The sequence below is a fragment of the Amphiura filiformis genome, chromosome 1 (assembly GCF_039555335.1).
Source record: "Amphiura filiformis chromosome 1, Afil_fr2py, whole genome shotgun sequence".
Lineage (NCBI taxonomy): Eukaryota > Metazoa > Echinodermata > Ophiuroidea > Amphilepidida > Amphiuridae > Amphiura > Amphiura filiformis.
In genome coordinates, this window is record NC_092628.1 from 71,471,789 (window position 1) to 71,479,256 (window position 7,468).

Sequence of the window (7,468 nt, forward strand, 5' to 3'; positions counted from 1 at the left end):
AAACCAAAAATCCAAAATATAACCTGTTAAAAACGTTTCGTGTTTGCTGGGGTGTCATTTCATAATGTAGCGTTCAAATTTCCCAGCGAATTCTGCGTGTTCAAGCGCCTGTATTAAATTTTAAATTGTATTACGTGGGCGTTGTTCAATTTTGATATGAAGGACTAGAAATTTATAAGAATAGTAACGAGATTTGATTCGTCTCAGTGTTTTGGCGAACGTCGGATCTTTTTATATCTTCAGTAGACATCTTGATTGGTAAGGACACTGTAAAATCTCGAAACCTCAAATCTTTTAAAGATTCCGTGTTGTCGAAGAGGTTATAAATAACACTTCACGTAAACACGCAAATAGACAACAGTTGAACCACAAACTTACACCTGAGAACACTGCAATATCAGATGGAAGATGGTCTAAATAACTGACATGTGAGCGGGGATTTATAAAGAATTCCCATACTATGCCAACGCCACGGTAAAGAGAAATTGTTTTCACTTCTACATTTTAAATTCATGTTGATCGAGTACATCAGCTACAGTGAAGATGATAATAGATGGTACGCTGTGACCAAAACTGGATCTGGTAGCACAACAACCGGATTACTAAACAAAAAACAAAAACAAAAACAAAGACAAAAATATCAATTGTTTATACCTAAACAATGCGAGTATCCAATCAAGTAACCTTTCTTCCCAAATTTGTCTCAGAATTTCATAATTTTAAGGCAAAAAACTATCAAAAAAAAAAAAAGGCGTCAGCTTTGAGACAACATTTTTTAGCCTTATATCGCGAATTTCAAATTTTTTAATATTTGATATCACGAGGACATTCCTCGTATTCAGAATGCAAATTGATATGTGGCGCTCACCCAAAGACTCCATTTAAAAAATCAAATTCTGAATATCAATTTGTAAGCAAAGTCTTTAGCAAAGTGATAGTTCATTGAATTTACAACCGTATGACAAAACAGGCGAAATCAGTAACTTTTTGCACAAGATTTGCAATTTAAAGAGAATTGGCTATTGCTCGTTCTATCTAATGCTAATGAGCCTAGTAGGCCAATGTAAGTGTGCTCTTTCATTTAATGACATAAATTGGAAAAATACGGTAAGAAACACTAGAGGTTTTTACTCTTAAAACCTACATTTTGGTCAACAAATGAATGTGCTTGGATAGGTAGTTTTCAACAGATTTACCACATTCGCCTTGCTATAACATTGAATTGCGTTATCTGTTGACCTAATGTAAAAAAAAGTGTTTTAGGGGGAAGTGTTAGCTTTCGTTCGATACAAAAACAATTCTGATTGGATGAATTGAACACTTGAGGTTTTGGCAAAAACCAATCACAGATGTCTATTTTCCACCAGATCTCACACAACTCTTATGATGCTATGCACTCAACCGTCAACCGTGCAGTATAATACAGACTACGTGGAGGCTAGACTCGCTGTGCTGGAAATATCTGTGTACTCGGGTGTATCGAGGTGGAAACTGTGCGTAGATGCATTTATAACAAAATCGGTTTTGTAGTCAAACCTTTTCATATGTGATGTGCTCTCAAGTCCCACAAAAATACTGTGCACAGGTGGGTGCCCGATCCCTTAACGAAACTGAACCGAATTAAGACAATATAAAACACAAATGTCATAAAACATTAATGGTAATGTATTTAGTTCAGCCTTAGTGAGGTGATATTTTATGGGTTAAAAATATAATAAACAAGATCAAGAAGTTAAAACACACATAGTTACAATGGTTTTGAGATTTGATTTAAAAGCATTTGATAATTTGATCATTGATTAGTATTTGTTTTAGAGTTTCAAAGTGCACTATATTATAGCTGCCAATGACTAGGCTTATGGTGTATGTGAGCAAAGATTTTAAATTGTAATAGCCCAATAAATTAGTGGAATGTGATCAGAACAAACGCCCATATTACCGGTATATTCAAGCAAATACGTCCAGTTCTCATTTATTTCCCAGGTTTTAAACATGTCAGGATGTGACGATGACGGTGAGAAGGCGAGACAATAATTTTCATCAAAAATTGAGTTTTACAAAATGGAATGGAAAATTTGGTAACACACATTTTTAACCTAGAAATATTTCATTACTGCCCTGTAGAGATTTCAAGCATCAATTAGATACGAGATGTATTCGAAGCTATAAAAGAATTAATGTAGCGTTCAAATTTTCCAGTAAATTCTGCATGTTCAAGCACCTGTAAATATCAAATTATATTACGTGAGCGTTGTTCAATTTAAGTAGAACAAGGTTGAGGTTCTTCCGATTCTATGTTCTGCTCGAAGTGCTCTTATGCCAGAAAGGACTATATAGAAATTTATTTGCAGTGTGTGAGTTTCATCATTTGAAAATGCCGGCAGAGATGGATTTTTCATAAATAAAAAGTATAGAGAAGGTTCGTCCAAGTGTCACAGCATGTACTAGTATTTATGTCCACAGTATATTGGCAAACCCACAGCTAATAAACGGAGAGGATTAAAATGTATTGCGGAGGATCCTTGAGGAAGTTATATCCTCTGTAATAATGACATTTTTGGGTAAAATTGTAGTGAAAATCACATAAAAAGTACGTTTTTCAACCTAAATATCTGAAGTCATATTGAAATGTTTCGCTTAATCCCATATCAAGAATTATTCAGCGTTGTAAGCTCTACATCTGTGCCAAATTTGGTGAATTATGATTTAAATAAAATGACACAAAATTACTGTACATGGCTGCTGTTTTGGAAGTGCCAAAGAAATATTCTGGATATGTTTTATCATTTTAATATTCTAGATATTTTTTATGCATTTTCCTATGCCAATGGTTTTATATTTCATATTTTACCTAATTATATTATGGAACTAGATAATGTGACGGAAGCCATCATATGTCATGGATATATTATACCAATAGTTTAAAGTAGTAGTATAAAGCACCAGCACATGAAGGAACCTGATAATGAAGCCCTGTTGTTATGGTAATAAATGCGTTAGGCCTATTTACTTTTATTTGATCATAAATGATTTGCAATTACTTGGAAATTTTCATTATTATATTATGTACAACTAATATTGTACACTTGAATTCCAATGTTACATCCGTAATTTTGACAAACTACAATGGCCCAAATGATATGCTTATCATACCTTTTAAACCAGAAATTGAAGTGAAATTAAGGTGGTACTACACCCCTGATCAATTTTGTGACTAATTTTGCATTTTTCTCAAAAAATAACCACACACTGGTAACAAAAGTTTGTATATAGGGGCAACAAATCCAATTACTTCAATGAAATTTCAGTGGTTCAAGACAAGTGGTTCATTATAATTATTATGTTAAGAAATGAGGTACATTCTAGCGGTACCTCTTTTCTTATGACATGTATAATCATAAATAACTTACCGCTTGTCTTGAGCCCGGGTCTTGAGTCACTGAAATTCCAGTGTATATAGTAACTGGATTCCTTGCTTATAATATACATACTGTAACTTTTGAAAACATGTTTGTATCATGTAGCAGGTCAAAAAAAGTCAAATGCGAAATGCGGTTTTTATTTTTATTTTTTTTATAATCCATGTCTTCAAGTGAAAAGAAAATACCCTTTTTGCTGCAAATTGGAATGGAATTTTTTTTTTTTTAGCTTGTCAACAAACACTCCGTAATGGTGAGCGGGACCATAAATAGGTCTGTAAAAATAATAATGAAAAATAAAAGCTAATAATAGGCCATGTATGTACGTCATCCACCAGTGGAGCTCCTGCGCCCCTCCGCAGAACTTCCGGTAGTGGATGTTCTGCGCTCGGGGGCGCAGAGAATCCACTGTCGGAGTTGCTGCGCTCGGAAGCAAAATAATAGATTTTCGTATTATAATAACGGTGGATCATTTCTGCGCTCGGGCGCAGAACATCCACCATCGGAGTTGATGCGCCCGGGCGCAGTCCCTTATATGTAACGGTGGATCATTGCTGCGCTCGGGCGCAGAACATCCACTGTCGGAGTTACTGCGCTCGGAAGTAAAATAATAGATTTTCGTATTATAATAACGGTGGATCATTTCTGCGCTCGGGCGCAGAACATCCACTGTCGGAGTTCATGCGCCCGGGCGCAGTCCCTTATATGTAACGGTGGATCATTGCTGCGCTCGGGCGCAGAACATCCACTGTCGGAGTTACTGCGCTCGGAAGTAAAATAATAGATTTTCGTATTATAATAACGGTGGATCATTTCTGCGCTCGGGCGCAGAACATCCACTGTCGGAGTTCATGCGCCCGGGCGCAGTCCCTTATATGTAACCCCAGACAAACAAGAACCTAGACCTATAACTTTGGTTTGCGTAGTGAAGTCAACACTGCTTAGCAACGATTTTGACAAGGACGCAACCCGGACGCAAACAAGCAGACATGTTCGCGTCTGCAGAACATGTTGCGTTTGACGCGGGCAATAACGGCGCAGCAATCACGCAAACGATCGCGTTTTTCGTTCCAGACATGAACGCTTATTTCTCCGCGTCCGACCACCCGACCATGTCTATGTATGTAACGGTGGATCATTGCTGCGCTCGGGCGCAGAACATCCACTGTCGGAGTTGCTGCGCTCGGAAGTAAAATAATAGATTTTCGTATTATAATAACGGTGGATCATTTCTGCGCTCGGGCGCAGAACATCCACTGTCGGAGTTGCTGCGCTCGGAAGTAAAATAATAGATTTTCGTATTATAATAACGGTGGATCATTTCTGCGCTCGGGCGCAGAACATCCACTGTCGGAGTTCATGCGCCCGGGCGCAGTCCCTTATATGTAACGGTGGATCATTGCTGCGCTCGGGCGCAGAACATCCACTGTTGGAGTAACTGCGCTCGGAAGCAATATAATACATTTTCTTATTATAATACTGGTGGATCATTTCTGCGCTCGGGGGCGCAGAACATCCACTGTCGGAGTTGATGCGCCCGGGCGCAGTCCCTAGTTATATGTAACAGAACATCCACTCCAGGTAGCTAACGAGGTAGAATTCCACGATCTGAGAGTAAAGAGGAGAGCACACAAATAGGCCAAATCATTGATTTGAGAGTCTCTCAGATGCGCTAAAACATCGATCTGAGAGTCTCTCAAATCGAAACTGAGTTTCTCTTATTTTTCAGAAAATTAATTTAGAGGATGTCGTTTGCATGTATGATCAGGCTGGAATTCAATTGTTATTATTACTATTGTTATGTTTCTTTCTTTCATCTATCATGTGTATGACTATACCTTCCTGCACAGTGCACATCATATTTCTTTACTGATTTCTAACAAACGTACACCACCGTCAAATACCGAGAAAGAAAACTCAAATTCGGATTTATGCGCGCAAAAGTAACATTTTCCATTTCCGCGCTCGATTCTTCGAGGGGGTGTGTTCGTGAAGGTGTGTGTTGTGTATGGGGGTGAGGGGGTGCGTTTGGGGTGTGTGTGCGGGAGTGGATGTAGAGAGAACAAATAAACAACCCAAGGTCAATGAGAACGATTATAGAACTACAGGAGAAAGAAAACAAAACACGCGCGCAAAAGTAACATTTTCCATTCGAATACAGGGTATAACAATAAAATTTATACAATTGAATTTCGACTTTTCAGGAAAACACTAAAAGAGTTATGCCACAAATGTTATATGCAATATAATTAGTAATATCTCAGCTAAAAGAAGACGTTTAGTTGGTCTCTCTACCGGCATTGGTTCAAAAGCTATGTCCGATAAACTAAACCGTCCAGAAAACGTGTTGGGCCACTTTTGCCATATCAAGTTTGCACCGCGTAAAATGCTAATTGTGCATTAAACATCAAGAGCTGACACAAAAGAATCATAAGTAGTTTTTTCTTCTTATAATTAACATTAACTAAATAACAACATGATATTTCTTTAAATGAAGTCATGATATTTCTTTCAAAATATCTTATAAATAACGTAATTTCTCACATCCCTGAGATATCATCATGGGTAAAACTAAGAACAGTTTTTGCATCCATAAGTACAAAATAAACGGTAAAAATGCTTTGAAATGAAATTCAGCTGGGCTTGTAGCTGTTCTGGGGCGACCACTATTGCTAGCATTTCTGTTGGTACTCTTACTGAATTCTACATACTTCTCCTATTTAAACGTAAGTGTAGGCCTATGACTTAATGGAAGATGTGATTAGGCCTATACACGTGAAAATGGATGAAAACCATGATGCAATAATAATAATAGTAACAGGCACGAAAGAAATATAGGCCTAAGTATTTTATGTCAGTTATAATTATACTAATATTTTAGTGTATAAGCCTATATTGGCCTGAACATGCAAACGACTTAACGCTGACCCACTTTCTATGCTTCCAAATCTGGGTGTTTGATATACCAAGATATGGAAGACCTGTATAATGTGTGCTCGTTAACAGAAACGTGTTTTCAATAATTTTAAATTTAATTTACCGGGCGCAAATCATTGAGCAGAAACTATATAGGAAAATAATGAGAGACACAAAAGGCACGAAAGAAACATAGGGCTAAGTATTTTATGTCAATCATAATAAGTATTTTAGTGTCATAGGCCTAAGCCTATAATAGGCCTATGGCTAGCCTGAGTTGAACATGCAAACGACATAAAGCCGACCCACTTTCTACGCTTCCAAATCTGGGTGTTTGATATACCAAGATGGAAGACCTGTATGTGTGCTCGTTAACAGAAAAGTGTTTTCAATAATTTAATTTATCATGTTTGGGGAGGCACAAATGTGATACCAGCAGAAACTATAGAAGGAAATAATGAGAGACACAAAAAGCACGAATGAAAAAAAAACACGTAATAAATATTTTTGACAAGTGCCAATTATGTATAGGCCTAGCCTATATCTGAACATGTAAACGACATAAAGCCGAGCTATTTTCTATGCTTCCAAATCTGGGTTAATATACCTAGATATGGATGTGTGCTCGTGTATATGAAAAATAACGAACTCAGAAAAAACTAGAAGTGTTTTTAATAATTTAATTTATCATGTTTATATGAGGCACAAATGTGATATCACCAGAAACTAGAAGATAATAATGAGAGAAACAATAGGCACGAATGAAAAATGCCTATATGAAACAAGTAGTATAGGGTTAAGATGACTATTATATTGACCCGTTTAAGGTCCAAGAACAGAGAAAATGTAGAAAATTAAAACCCGATCTTAAATCAAGGTGTATGAAATAGATTTGGAAGGCTATGTCTACTAGGCCTATACATAATTATTATCATGATTATAATAATTATTATCTATGCATGTAGCTCACTGGTTTATATGGATGAAAGAAAAACAAAAATGTGCACGAATTGAGAAAAAAACAAAGCAAAGAATGAATAGTAAGACTGATAGAATGGATGAATGAAATAATTAAATAGGCAAAATTATGGTAAGGCCTATAATACGGTAATCGTTAACTTTGCATACATGTA